Genomic DNA, 15,866 nt, shown 5'->3' on the forward strand with positions numbered 1-15,866 from the left:
CTATGGTAACCACCAATCCAATCTCCAATGCTATGTGTTTGTTTGTCCTTGTTTTTATATTCTACTTATGATTGAGATAATATGGCATTTGATTTTCTCCCTCTGACTTATTTCACTCAGCATAATACTCTCAAGGTCCATCAATCTTGTCACAAATGGCTGGATTTCATCATTTATTAAGTAGTACATTTTAATATGTATCCATAAGGATATTAAATATCTAAATTATTTAACTTTGTAGCATAACACCTATAGTTCTCATAAATATAAGTATAAAACAGTTACCTACATACTTTGACTGTGTTTCCATTATTGTAGTTTTCATTCCTAGTTTTTCTTTATTTTAAGAAAAGGATGGATAAATTTATCTCATCACCTCCCAGATTAAACTGTATGAGAAAAGGATAACATGAGAGAGGAGAACAGTTCACACTGAACTCCTATCACCATTCCATTTAGTCCTCCTCAGACCAAGTAGAATTTTGGGGGAAAGGTGCAGTGGAGTATACCATTTAATTACAAATATCATAAACTAATAAATACTAAACTTCCCTGTTTTCCATTTCCTTTCTCTTTAATGGCTTTTCATCATTGAAATAGATTGTACAATAAGTTTTTTGTATCAGATTCAAGGCAAGTAGGAAGTGATACACTGATTCAAGAAAAGCATATAGAGAATATAAGATGTCTTTTACTACATAGGTAAATTTAAAATGCATGTAAATATTTTACTTCATTTAAACATTCAATTTATTCTGCTTTGTTAAAAACTAGATATTGACATCTATCATGAAGAGATTTCAGACTGTTGGTCTGGCTTATATAACTCTGAGAAAGGGGTCCTAGGATAAAGACCCCTCAAAAGTAGCCCTGCATGAATATTTATGTACTTGTAGTATGCTTTGGAAACATTGTAACACAGGATTAAAAAACTTTCTAGAAAAATTTGAGCAAGAGACCCATACCAAAGTTTGTCAGATACATCAAAAAACAATCATACAATATTTGTCCTTGGGCTTTTTACAGTTTAGTTGGAGAGGGAGATGAGAAAAATTTATAAGAAAAAAATAGAGAACATAGCAACACCTTAATTAAAGAGAATGAAGTTATCTAAACAAAGTACTAGTCTATGAAAGTAAAAGTAAAAATATTTGTTGTAGAAAACTTCAAAAAATATAAAGAAGAAAATAAATAAATCATTAACTCCTCCCCAATGCCCAAGATAACTATCATTATCATTTTGGTGAATTTCATTCCTTCTCTTGATATTGCTCTACATTAATTGAGATCATACTGATAAATAACTTTATTCTCCATTTTTCATTACGATTCTTTTTATTTAAACATTTTCCCCGTGTCATTAAAATTATTTGTAAACACATTTATTTTTTGTTGAGGAGGATTGGCCCTGAGCTAAAATCTGTTGCCAATTGTCCTCTTTTTTGCTTGAGGAAGATTATCCCTGAGCTAACATCTGCCAGTCTTACTCTGTTTTGTATGTGGGTTGCTGCCATAGCGTGACTTGATGAGTGGTGTAGGTCCACGCCCAGTATCTGAACCCAAGAACCCTGGGCCACCAAAGCAGAACATGTGAACTTAACCACAATGCCTCTGTGCCAGCCCCTGTTTGTAAACACTTTTGATCCCTGCATAAGAACCAATTTAATGGCTATACTATGATTTACTTAATCACTTTCCTTTGGTTAGACATTTAGGCCAGTCATTGTTTATTTTGCTCTTATAAATAAAGCTGTGACAGTTTTTGGCATAAATCTTTACATTTTGTAGGCCACTTTAGAATAGATCCCAAGTAGATTTAACTTTGTGATATCTATCACTGAATTGCTTTCCAAATATATTGTATAAGTTTACACTCCCACCAACAATGCATGTAATCATTAGAGGTGAAATCATTTTCAAACAGTTATTAGCCATTTATATTCCCTGTTTTGTGAATTTTTTGTGTTCTTTGCTTATTTTTCCCTGACATAACTTTTAACATATTTATTCTAGAACCCCAAAACCACAGAAAGAAAATCAAAAGGCAAAGCCCTACAAGAGCACTCAATACTGAGGTAGTGAGGAAAGCCATGCTGGAAGCAAAAATCCTTAAGCTCTTGATATTATCTCTAACTATATTAACAAAATTGTGATGATAAAAAGTGTTATTGTAAACCACTGTTGTCCTTAAGAGAGAAAGAAGTAATGCAAGAGTGAGCAAAAATATAAAGAACTGATTATTATAGATTCAGGTCAGAGGTAAATTTTTTTGAAATTATTTTATTGAGATCATATTGGCTTATAACATTGTGTAAGTTTCAGATGTACATTATTATACATTTGTTTCTGTATAGAATGCATTGTGTTCACCACCAATAGTCCAGTTTTTATCCATCACCATAAATATGTGCCCCTTTACCCCTTTCATGTTCCCCCAACCCCTTCCTCTCTGGTAACCACTAACCTGTTCTCTTTATCCATGTGTTTATCTTCCACATATGAGTGAAATCATACTGAGTTTGTCTTTGTCTGGCTTGTTTCACTTAGCATAATAATACCTTGGAGGTCCACCCATGTTGTTGCAAATGGCACAGTTTTGGTGTTTGTATGGCTGAGTAGTAGCCCATTGTATATATACCACATATTCTTTGTCCATTCATCCATTGATGGGCACTTGGGTTACTTTCACATCTTGGCTATTGCAAATAATGCTGCAATGAACATAGTGATGCATAAACTTATTTCGATTGTTGGTTTCATGGTCTTTGGATAAATAACCCATAGTGGGGTAGCTGGGTCATATGGTATTTCTATTTTTAATTGTTTGAGAAGTATCCATACTGTTTTCCACAGTGGCTGCACCAGTTTGCGTTCCCACTAACAGTGTATGAGGTTTCCCTTTTCTCCACATCCTCTCCAACACTTGTTATTTCTTGTCTCGTTAATTATGGCCATTCTGACTGATGTGAGGTAATATCTCATTGTAGTTTTGATTTGCATTTACCTAATAATTAGTGTTGTTGAACATCTTTTCATGTTCCTTTTGACCATCTGTATATCTTATTTGGAAAAATGTCTGTTTGTATCCTCTGCCCATTTTTTGATTGAGTTGTCTTTTTGATCTTTAGTTGTATGAGTTCCTTATGTATTTTAGAAATTAACCCCTTGTCAAATGTATGATTTCCAAATATTTTCTCACAGTAGGTGTGTTGTCTTTTCATTTTATTCATGGTTTCTTTTGCCTTGCAGAAGGTTTTTAGTCTGATGTAGTCCCATTTGTTTATTTTTTCTTTTGTTTCCCTTACTTAAGTACACATGATACTCAAAAAGATACTGCTAAGACCAATGCCAAAGAGTGTACTGCCTATATTTTCTTCTGGGAATTTTATGGCTCCAGGTCTTAAATTCAAACCTTTAATTCATTTTGAGTTATTTTTGTTTATGGTGTAAGATAATAGTCTGCTTTCATTCTTTTGCATGTGGCAGCCCAGTTTTCCCAGCATCATTTATTGAAGAGATTTTCCTTTCTCCATTGCATATTCTTGGCTCCTTTGTCACAGATTAGCTGTCCACAGATGTGTGGGTTTTTTCTGGTAATTCATTTCTGTTCCACTGATCTGTGTCTGTTTTTGTGCCAGTACCATGCTGTTTTGATTACAATAGTCTTGTAGTATATTTTGGAGTCAGGGATTGTGATATCTCCAGCTTTGTTCTTTTTATCTAAGAATTGTTTTGAATCTTTGGGGTATTTTGTTGTTCCATATGAATTTTAGGATTTTTTTTGTTGTATTTCTGTGAAGAATGTCATTCTGATTCTGATTGTGATTGCATTGAATCTGTAGATTGTTAGTTCTTGTTTGTCAATCATTCCAGCCACTCTGTGTCTTTTGATTGGTGAATTCAATCCATTTACTTTTAGAGTGATTAATTATATATGAGGGCTTACTACTGCCATTCTATCTTTTGGTTTTTGGTTGTTCTATATTTCCATTGTTTCTTTTCCTTGTATTTCTGACTGCCATTTCAATTTGGTGGTTTTTTGTGATGTTTTTCTCAATTTTCTCTTTATTTATGATCTGTCACTCTGCTCTGATTTTTTTGTATTGTGGTAGTTTGTATACAAGATCTCACAGATGAGATAGTCCATTCTCTGATAGCCTTTTATCTCCATTAGCTTATGCTGTTTCCATCCCTTTTCTCTTCCCCTTCTGTGTTTTTTTGTCACAAATTGTTATTTTTTGTTTTGTGACTGAATTGAAGTGTTTATAGTTATTTTTGATGCTTTTTTTCCCTTTATCTTTTGTGCTATAATTAAATGTTTGCTAACCTATTCTGATAGAGAGCTGCAGTTTTCTGGGTTTTTCTATTTATCTACTTGCTCAAAGCTTTGTAAACCTTTGCCTTTTTGTTGAAACCTACCTTTGTGAAGGTAGGAGGGCTCCCTTCAACATTTCTTCAAGGTAAAGTCTGATGGCAATGAACTCTCTCAGTTTTTGTTTATTTGGGAAAGCTTCTTTTTCTGTGTCATGTCTGTGGAGTAATTTTGCTGGATAGGGTATACTTGGCTGATAGTTTTTGTCTTTCAGTATTTTGAATATATCATTCCATTCTCTCCTAGCCTGTAAGGTTTCCTCTGAGAAATCTGCTGACAGCCTGATGAGGATTCCATTTTAGGTTATTTTCTTCTCTCTTGCTGCCCTTAATATTTTTCTTTATCATTTGCTTTTGATACTTTTAATATTATATGCCTTGGAGAAGGTCTTTTTGCATTGATGTAATTAGGAGTGCTATTGTCTTCATGTACTTGTATGTTCAGTTCTTTCCCTGGGTTTTGGAAGTTCCCAGCTATTACTTCTTTGAACAAGTTCTCTGCTCCTTTCTCTCTCTCTTCTCCTTTTAGGATACCTATAATCCTTATGTTACTTTTCCTAATTGTCAAATATTCCTTGAAGAATTTATTTCTTTTGCTTTGAATCTTAGCACTCTCCTGCCCCACCTGAAGCATTTCTAGATTTCTATCTTCAAGGTCATTAATTCTCTCTTATATAAGTTCTAATCTATTTTTGTGCTTTCTACATTATTTTTTATCTCATTAATTTTATTCCTGAGCTTATTGAACTGTATTTTCGAGATGTTTTTTTAAACTCATTGAGTTGCTTTATGATAGCTATTTTGAATTCTCTGTCAGTTACATTGTAACCTTCTGTGACTTCAGGTATGTTTTCTGCAGTGTTGTCATTTTCCTTCTCTTTTACAGTGTTACTATAGTTCTTCATGGTATTTGATGAATTGATCCTCTCCCAGCACACTGGTGGTAGTAATTACCTTTTCTTACTTTGGTACTGCTTGGGTTACTTTGATTTTGGTCAACTGGGTGTCATGTTCCTCCACTCAGCCTGTGTGGTCTTGTATGCTGCTGTCCTGTGCACCACCTGTCCTGCTGTTGCTGGGTTGCCTTCAGGTTGCATCATTGCCTGTGGTGCTGCGTTCATGATTATCACTATCACTGATGGGGCCCTGGGGACCCAGGAATTTGTATACAGCACCCACTGCTGGTCAAGCTGGTGTTGGGGTTTCTGCCACTGGCAGCTGGGTCACCAGTTCTGTTGGGTTCCTGTTCCTTCTGGTTGCACATTCCACTTGCCACTGTGTGGGGGGGGCTGAAGTGACTGTTTTTTCTGTTCCCACCCCTTCTCCTCACAGTTGTGCTTGTCAGCCACTACACATTTGTGCAGGTCAAGCCACAGCTACTCAATGGGGTGCCTTCACATTGGCACTACCACTCAGCAGGGAGTGTTCACATGGGCAGGGCCACTATGGCACTGTGGACGCTTCTGTAGGCCAGGCTACCACTGCTCTGTAAGCCTTCATGTGTGGCCCAGGATGCCCCCGCCTCCACTCACAGTCACAGTGGCCTCTGTGTGAGTATCCTGTCTTGGATCACTGCTGCCAGGGAGGAGGAGTCTGCCACTCCCTTAGTTCTACTGTTTCCCTGGGGTCCAGTCCACCACCTTCAGATAGCTGTAGAGATCTTTCAGGGGTTCTGTTGTGCTGTTTAGGGAATCCTCTTTCAGTTAATGGATGTGTTTAGTTGTAACTTAGAAGGGAGAGACAAAGGGAGCAGCTCCCTCTGCCAGAATGCTGATATGACTCCAGAGTATAAAATTTTTAGGAGGAGGTGAGTCTTGAAGCATGTATTAGATGAAGTCATGATTATTTTATTCATTAATTCAACAAATATTTTTGGGCAATTACTACATGCCAGGCACTGTTCTAGACACTGGAGTACAGTAGTGAGCAAAATATAATTCCTTGCCTTCATAAAACTTTTTCTAGAATGACTTTTGCTATGAAAGGTGTAGGCCATAAACTCGCAGCATTACATGGGAGCTTGTTAGAAATTCAGATTTTTAGGCCCAACCCTAGGCTTCCTGAATATGCATTTTAGAAATATCCCTAGATGATTAGCATGTGCATTAAAATTTGAGAAACACTGATCTAGTGGTTTTGGCATACAGTAGGAGAGTAGTCTTTAAAGAAATAGCATGAGCTGAGATATGGAGTGAGACTGAGCAAAATATATTGAGAGTGCCAACAAGAATAGTTTGGTAGAGAAAGCAGAAGGGTTTACTAACTGTTGTGGTCTGAATGTATGCCCCCTCCCCAAATTCATATGGTGAAATCTTAATCCCCAAGGTGATCATATTAGGAAATAGGGCCTTTGAAAGGTGATTAGGTCATGAAGGTGGAGCCCTCATGATTGAGATTAGTGCCATTATAAAAGAGACCACAGAGAGCTATCTTTCTTCTTCTGCCATGTGAGTTTACAATGAAACGATGGCCATCTAGGAAGCGGGCCCTCACCAGACACCAAATCTGCCAGCACCATTATCCTGGACTTCCCAGTCTTCAGAACAGTAAGAAATAAGTGTTTGTTGTTGATAAGCCATGTAGTCTCTGTTATTTTATTATAGTAGCTCAAACTGATTAAGATACTAAGAGATAAGATTTGTGGGGACTTGAATGATAAAAACTTAGATATCACCTATCATTCCTCAGATAGAATTTTCCAGTGGAAAATGGACAGTATATGTATGAATCTAGGACCCAGAGAAGAGGATAATGTGGAGAAATATATTTGAGAGTTGGCAGAGTAGAGGTGGAATTGGAAGCTATGGATGTGGATTAGATCTCCTACACAGAAGTTGTAGAGAGTTTGACAAGAAGGAAACTAGGAACAGAACTCTATGATGTAACAACATTTAAGATGCAGGAGGAAGAAGAGGATCCCATGAAGGAGACTTAAAAGGGATTAGCCAGAGGTGGAATGGGAATTAGAATAGCTAGTCTTAAAGCTAATGGTATAAAGAGTTTTAAGGAGTAGGGAGGGACTACATTATCCATTACCATTGGCAAGTTAAGTAAGATAAAGTCTGAAAAGTAGTTATTAGATTTGAAAACTAAGAGGCCATTGATGACCTTAGATCATTTTTAGTGATATGTTGTGAAAGAAAGCCAGCTTGCATTTATTTGAAAAATGAACATGAAGTGAGGAAGTAGAGACTGTGAAAGTAGACTCTTGGAGAAACAATGACTATGAATGGGAAGGAATAATAGATGTAGGTAGGATCCCGGGGTGGGAAGACGTTTCTCTCACTCTCGCTCGCTCTCCCCTCGTCCATTCTCCCACTCTGTATATTTTAGCTTGTTTTAAGATGGCAGACAATTGTCCATGTTTACATGCTTTGAAGAAAGATCCAGTAATAAAAGTAATAGTAATGCTAATATTATTGAATGCTTACTCTGTGTCAGGAACTCTGCTATGTGCAGGGCATATATTATCTTCTTTAAGCATTGCAACAACTCTATGAGAAAGACAGAGATAAAGTGACATTTCTGAGATTGCATGAGTGATAAGTAGTAGGATTTGAAACTGAACAGTCCCATTATTTATCCTATACTCATCATCATTAAGCAATACTGCTTCCCAAATAGAGAAAAGATGGGGAAAAGAGGAAAAACAGGAGATAACTGAGCAAAGTCTTTAAAGGATATTGGAAGACATGCTACTCAGAAGTATTCAGAAGTGGAAGCATAGGCCTTATACACTAGGAGGGACATTTCTGTTTCAGGTTGGAAAGAAGATGGTAAGAATGGGCACAGATATAAAAATGTCAGGGGACTTTTTAACTATGTGCTTAATTTAAAATTGCAACCCCATCCTTCAGCACTCTCCATCCTCTTAATCCTTGTCTCCATCTGACATACTATATATTTACTGATTTGTCTTGTTTATTATTTGTATCCCAACAATATGGTAATCTGATATCCTTAATGAAAACAGTGTCAGTGGAAAAATGGTAGTGGAAGCCAAATTGAGTGGTTTGAGACAACAATGATGATTGAAAAAATTAATGCAGTGAATGTAGAACTGTATTTCAAGAAGGTTTGTGGTGAATCATACAAGGGAGGTGGAACAACAGCATGTGGAAAAGGTAGAATCAATGGGATACTTTTATTTTAGACTTGGCTAGACCTGAATATGTTATAAGCTTAGAAAGAGGATCTGGTTGAGAGAGAAAAATGAAAGATACTAGAGGGAGTAAATCATTGACAGAGATCAGTCTTATGGGTGTGGAAACAAGATAACATTTGGAGAAGTTAGCCTTATTGCGGAGGAGCTACATGTCCTTTCCTTATGGAAATGAAGGTGATAAAGATGGATTTACAGTTACAGGTATATTTATTTATTATCCATCTCTCCCACTAGAATATATAAGGAGCTTGTCTGTATTGTTCACTGTTGAATCCTCAGTGCTGGAATTATTATCTAGCATATAGTAAATGCATACATTTTTTGGTTGAATGAGTGAATATTTATAGACAAGTTGGCAGTTAGAAAGGAAGGAATGTGGAGGAGTTTTTAACTAATGCTTTCTGCTACATTTTAAAGTAGAAAAAGAGGCAGTCTGTGGGTAAATGAGGGTGGTGGGTAGGGGAGTTTTAAAGTCAACCTCTGTGAAGAATGAAAATTGGAAGTAAAAGTACTGTCCAGAATTTTTTGAAGCCCAGGTGAGGTCGAACTTTCCATTTTGAACTCCTATTCATACAACATATGTAAAGCATTCAACACATTGGCACGTAGTAGGCCTTAAATAAATAGTAGTTGCCTCCTTCCCCCACCCCTGATAGCATCAGGCATTTTATCATTTACTTATTTAAGGTGTATTATCTCAGTATTTCCAGATTGTATACTTCTTGATAACATAGACCATGTCTTATATTTCTTTTGCATTCTCAACTCCCCTCCCTCTTTGACTCAATAATAATGACAATAGCAATGTAAGTGAACTTGTGTATAGTGTTTTGTAATTACAAAGCCCTTTTATATGAATTATCTTGTTAGAACGTCATAATCTTAACATCATAAGTATTATTATGAGCTTTTGATAGGTAACAAAACTGGAGCTCAGAAAGATTTAATGGTATGTTCTAGGTTTCACAGCACGCAAGTGGATGAACTGAACTCAAAATCTTGCTAGGTGGTAGACCTCAATTCACACCAACTGACTGAATCTGTGAGATATTATGGAAGGTGGATCTTGTGATGGATGGAATTGGTAGACTAGTAAAGTGAGTCAGAGATAACGCCAGTAGATGCCAGAATCTTTTAACAAGTAATATATAAATTAAGAAAAGAAACTAGAAAAAGGATTAAATGAATTTGGGTTTTTAAATGTTAAATTTTATATTGCTAGCATATTAAAGAAGAGATGAGCTATAGGACAATAACTCCTTCCTCCTTTCCCCCATTCTGATCCATTCTCTATACAACAGCCATATTTTAAAAATACAGCTCGATCATGTTACTCCCCTGGTTAAGATCCTTCACTAGCTTTCCACTGCACTTAGGGTAAAATTCAATCTCATAATAATACATTTTACAGGACCATCCATGATCTGCTCCCTGCCAAGTGCTACAGTCTTCCCTTTGGTCTCCTTCTTCTTCTTGTCCACTATGGTTCAGCCACTCTTTCTTTCAGTTCCTCAAATCTAGCTCTTTGCTTAACTCCTATGTATCCCTCACTTCTCTGCTTACGTGTCACTTCCTTCCAATCTAATGTAGTCCTCCTGTTCCTTTCCTTTTCCCTCAAAGTACTTACCACGTTTTATAAGTTTATATTTCTTTGTTCAATTATCTGCTTAAGTTCTGTCTCCCCCACTAGACTGTAAGCTTTAGAAGGTAAGGAAAACATCTATTTTGTTTGCCTCTATATGTCTGACACTTAGAACCATGCTTGATATATAGTGTACTTTCAATAAATATGTTTTTATTTAGTTAATGAGCCCAGACTTCTTGACTATGAACCCAAAACCATTTCCAACAGCCTAGATTGCATTTGACAATAACACTTTTTTATGTAAAGAGTAGAATTTAGTCTTTATTTCCAGGACATTGCAGAGTCCACCTAGTTCAAATTCCACATAAAAATAAGAATCCCATCAGAGAGAGAGGTTTTGAACAGTATGTCTAGTTTGGAACTGTTTAAGTATACTTGAGTGGTAAAAAGTGCTGCATTGCAAATCGCTTCTAAAAAGAGATCTTACTAAAGAAACAGTAGGACAGATTTATACTCAGCATGGTATGCAACAAATGACTTCAGTTGTAAAATCTAAAACTGAAAAGTCCCAGGAGTACAATCCTGAACTGTAGCCATCAGAGGGAGATTTTGGCATGGCATTCTTATCCTTCTCTTCCTCTACAGAAAAATACTTCTTAGTCAAGCATAATGAAATTTTGTACATAGAATTGTTTTCACAATATTGAAGAACTTCAATTTTATCTAGGTCTTCACACTCTTCAATCAATATACTAAGAATTTTTTGTTCAGTTTTAGCTAGTTTCTCAGCAGCCATAAAGGTATTTGAAATGGTATCCAGAATAACCAGGACAATCATGATATCTTGTGAAGTGGTTCATTAGTGGTTCTGTCATGTCACCTGGATATGGTATACAATCTGTTAAATTTTTCCTTCACTTCTGTGTTTGGTGACTAATCATACATTTTTGTGTATCTTCAAATCTGCCTTCAAGAGAAGGTCAACAAGGCCAACAAGGAATGGATATAGCAAGAAATGGGACTTGCTGTCTTTGTTGCTGACAGGTAGCTGTGGTTGTCGACATTCTCCATGCAATCTTCTTTCGAATATTAATTTTGGCTTTAGTTAGCAGGCTGGGAAAAACTAAAAGTGCTCCTACATTTACTACAACACAAGTTTATTCATCTGTTCTAGTGACAGTATTTCCTATGCAGCCTTAAGAGAGCTTCAGTCACAGTTGGCAACTCGGTAGCTCCTAGAAGCTTTACAAGCTGTGGCAAAACTCTCATTTTTACAAGATATCATCTGGTTCATTTGGACCATCAATAAGGTAAGACATAGCTCAGCAAATACCTCTAAATACTTTTAGATAGTCACGATGCAGGAGATAAACTAAAGTAGGAAGAATTTGCTTAACAGCATCAAATGAGGGAATGGGATTCTTTTTACAACAAAGATTTGAAAGTGTCCAGGTAAGACTATGTAAATAACCATATTCTAAAGATTACTAATCAGGAACTGCAAGTAGAATTAATAAAGTATTTATTACACCTGATAACCAAATCATTGGAAGTGAACCATTACCTGCATTATTTCCTAGAGCCCATACAGCTTATTCACGGATATGTGAATGGAAAGATGCTAACAGAGCAATGAATGCTGATATAGCACCTCCATCTACTACAACTTTTGTCTATTCTGATTTCCCAAAATCGGTATTATTGGGCATACCTAAGGAGATTAAAATTCAATAGAACTACAATCAGAGAAAGGCACACGTTTTTGAATCAAACCAACCTGGATTATATTGTCTTTGGAAGGCTTTTTTCCCATAAAAAGAAGTTTTTTAACAACTTGGGTAGCTTGTAGTTGACTTCCAAAATTATTGTTATTTGTGTCTTTCACAGTGTCATCAACAGAACAACATATAAAGCCCTGGTTGCTATGATTTTCCTGTAGTGGGGAAGTAGCAGCATCTGGAAAAGAGCTTACATTTATTTCTTCTTTTCAGCATCTGGTCGTCTTTCTTAGCCTTCCTCAGTTTCATAATAACTTCTATTTCTGTTCTGTCTTTCCTTTTATCCTCCAACCTGTTAAGGTGGGAAGTTAGCTAATTAGCATTCTCATTGGTGGACATGTTACTAGACAATGGGAGAAAGCTAGAAGATAGTTGTTGATCTCGCTCAGCTTTTATGGGTAATAGTATCAGTGCTTACAGGCCTTAGGTTAACACTCCCTAGATAACTGAAAAATTATAATTTTTTAAATTTGTATATAAATATACTTTCAAATTAAAAACTATAAAACTATTCAGAGATTATTTATTTAATTTTCTAATGATAGAAGACTCTATAACTGTATGATGAGAAAATACATACGTTTCTAGTTAAAGAGAAGATTATTTAAGAGAGAATAATATCCACCAAAGAGTAGAAAAAGTAGTTTGGACATTATTTTCTAGTCAAGTCTATGGTAGAATGATTGTAGAATTATTTTATTTTTAAATAGGTAAATTAGAGATTTGGGGAGAGGCAGTTTAGATTGAACTAGAATTTTTATTTCCTGTTCTTTCTACCATGCTTGTCTTTTTTTAAAATCATAGTAACAATGAGGGTTAGTATTTATTATAAAATAAGCATTATTATTGACAGAGAAAATTCCATTTTCCTTCTTTCTAGAACTTTAGCTTTAAAATACTCTTAAAGACAAAGCACAAATTCATGTAAGCAAACTGTGGATGTTGTTTGCCCTGGCTTGTAAGCAAAGGAAAACTTAAGATGGGTGGGCAACATATAGTTAGGATTTAAGTTACCAAATGGCAGCCTAAACTTTTGAGAGATGTTTTCCTGGTTATAGAAAGAGCTCAGTTTCTAAAATAGACATGCATAGTCGATGTTAACAAAATTAGCTGAAAGAACATATTCTGAAATATCCGTTTTCCTTCTTTATTTCCTAGTTCTGTTTCACCGCATTGTCCTTATATTTGAATTTGAGTAACCATCAGCAAGCTGTTATCTGTTGCTCATTTCTTGCTCCATTTGGTCTGCAGCTTCTGTATGCAGGCTTTTGGGAAGGTGCAAAATCTACTTTTTAAGGCAGTTTAATCTTAGTATTTCACAGTTGTTCCCAACTACTATTTTTTCAGCCTTAAAACTTACAGTAATCCATTATTTGTCTAGTCGTATTATAAAATAAGTTGTTCTATATAAGAATATATTTTAGGAACTGAAGATTTTCACTTCATGGGGAAAAAATTATTCTAACAATTGTTGAAGGCTGGCTGTTAAAGTCTTAGATGTTTTAAACGGAAAACACCAAATATATTTTGACTCTTTCTTGTTCAGTAGCATTATCATTATTAGGATGCGTTATCTGTCTTTTCTGGTTTCTCTCTTGTTTCATAGCTATCACTTGTTATTGTCCTCTACCCACTTGTAGTTTGTTTTATCTAATCTAGCACTTACCAGGAAAAGAGAGTAACCAAAATTTTAAAAACAGTTGTGTATTAATAGAATTTAATAGGCTTGAATGAGAGTCAAAGGTCTCCTCTGTATTAATAATAATAATAGTTGCCATTTACTGAGCACTTACTATCTTCCAGTCACCATGCCAAATGCTATAAATACATTATATTACTTAATCTTCTCAATAGCCCTGTGAGATAGGTGTTCCTATTCCCATCTCATAGATAGAGAAACTGAGGTCCAGAAAGATTAAGTGACTTGCTCACAGTCACATAGCTAGTAAATGATAGATCTGGATTTCAAACATCAGCTGGTCTAACAACTTGAAATCATTCATACATGTATATTTATATAATATGTATATATTAGTATGATTATTTGCTTAATGTGTGTCTTCCCCAACTACACTATAAGCTCTATGAGAGCATTGACAATATCTGTTTGCTCAACATTGTATCTACAGCATCTATCATGCACTAGATAGTCTATATATATTTGATGAATTAATGAATGACAACAAAGTCCAACCAGAGGATTGAATTAATCACACTTAGTTTGTGGCATATTATAATCATTGATCTGTGTAAGGACTATCACTTGTTTTTGTTAACTTTTACTTATTCTCTTTTGTGTCCATTCTCTACTCTCTTCCCCACTCTCTATGGGATACCATTCTAATTTGTCTGATGTTTTCTTTTTTATGTATGAGTTCTTGTAAATTGTTTTCTGTGTACATCTATTTTTAAATTCATATAAACAGTATTGTACCATATTTATTCAGTGCTTACCATGCAACCAATATTTAAAGTACTAGAGACAGCGGTGAGCAAAACAAAACTATAACAATCTAGAAGAAAATATGTATCTTATTCTGTTTATTTTTTCTACTCAGCATGTTTTTAATATCTGTCCGTGTTTTCATGGGTATACCTAGTCCTTTGTTTTGTCTGCTGCCTAATATTCCATACTCTGCATATACTACACTTTATTCACTCCCTCTGTATTAGATACCTAGTTTTCTTCTAACACCCCAACACCACAAACACTGCAATGAACATCCTTATACATGTCTCCCTACTGTGTGAAAATTTCTCTAATATATATATATATATATATATGTATACATATAGATATATGTTCATATATATACATATGTCTTATATACACACCTTAGAGTGGGATCACTGGGTCCATATGTGTATATTAATTTAATTTGAGTAAGTGGTGCCAGATTATTCTCCAGGATGGCTTCATCAGCAGTGAATGAGGGCTCCTATCTCCCCCAAGTTCCCCCTAAGATTTGTCTCTATCCAATTTTCTAATTTTTGCTAATCAGATTACTATGAAGTAATATCTCATTGTTTTGGTATGTATTTCTCAAATTGCTAATGAGTTTGAACATCTTTTCATATGTTTTCAGTTTGGGAGAGTTTTTCTTTTGTGAAATACCTGTTCATATTTGCCAATTATTCTATTGGAGTTCATCTTTTTTGCTGATTTATGGGAGTTCCTTAAATATAGTCCAGATTATAATTTCTAATAGTTATCACAAATTTTTGATTAATGAATGACGAAAAAGCTTTTTTATTGTTGTACCATGCTATCTGATTTTGTTACAAAGTTGTGTCATTAGGATTGCTATCTCAGGGGCTTAATTAGGTGCCTTTTTTCTCTTTACTGTTGATTAGAGTTGCCTGAAATCTGACCTTCCAATAGGTAGAGTGTATATTATACTTTTATTTTTGTCTGTTTTGTAGTTCTTAACACACCTTAACAATATATAATGAAAGACATATTTAAAAATGTTTTTGGAACTTAACAAAATTGTTCTAAAATTCTTTTTGGAAGAATAAATAGGCAGGATTAGCCAAGAACATTTTAGAAAAGAAGAATAATGAGGAGAGCTTCCCTTATCAGATATTAAAATAAATTTTAAAGCTAGACTACTCAAAATAATGTAGCTCTGAAGTAATAACTTATAGGCTAGTCAATGGATAGAATATTTAACCCAGAAAGAAACCTTAGTATATCAGTTCACCAAATAATTTTTCAGTACTTACCATACAACCAGTTTAAGGCACTAGAGAAAGAGCAGTGAGCGAAACAAAATTCCTACTTTCATGGAGCCTATGTTCTAGTGGCACATATGCTATACATAAATGCACATTTTTCTTTGATATGTTATATATATATATATATATATATATATACATTTACTATATGACTTAGATAAATATGTATGTATTTAATTTGTGAAAAATTGTGGGAAAATGCTTCATAAAGAATTGGGAGAAAAGCAAG

At 35.0% G+C, this 15,866-nt stretch overlaps 1 protein-coding gene and 1 pseudogene across 2 annotated transcripts in view; one reads left to right on the forward strand and one right to left on the reverse strand.

Annotated features, from left to right (window-relative positions):
- The window catches only part of ZC3H12B (zinc finger CCCH-type containing 12B), a 405,422-nt gene that overhangs the window by 63,153 nt on the left and 326,403 nt on the right, over positions 1-15,866 (forward strand). The window lies entirely within an intron of this gene.
- On the reverse strand, positions 11,102-12,238 carry LOC100065590 (importin subunit alpha-1 pseudogene; annotated as a pseudogene).

Source organism: Equus caballus, chromosome X, assembly GCF_041296265.1.
Source record: "Equus caballus isolate H_3958 breed thoroughbred chromosome X, TB-T2T, whole genome shotgun sequence".
Taxonomy (NCBI): domain Eukaryota; kingdom Metazoa; phylum Chordata; class Mammalia; order Perissodactyla; family Equidae; genus Equus; species Equus caballus.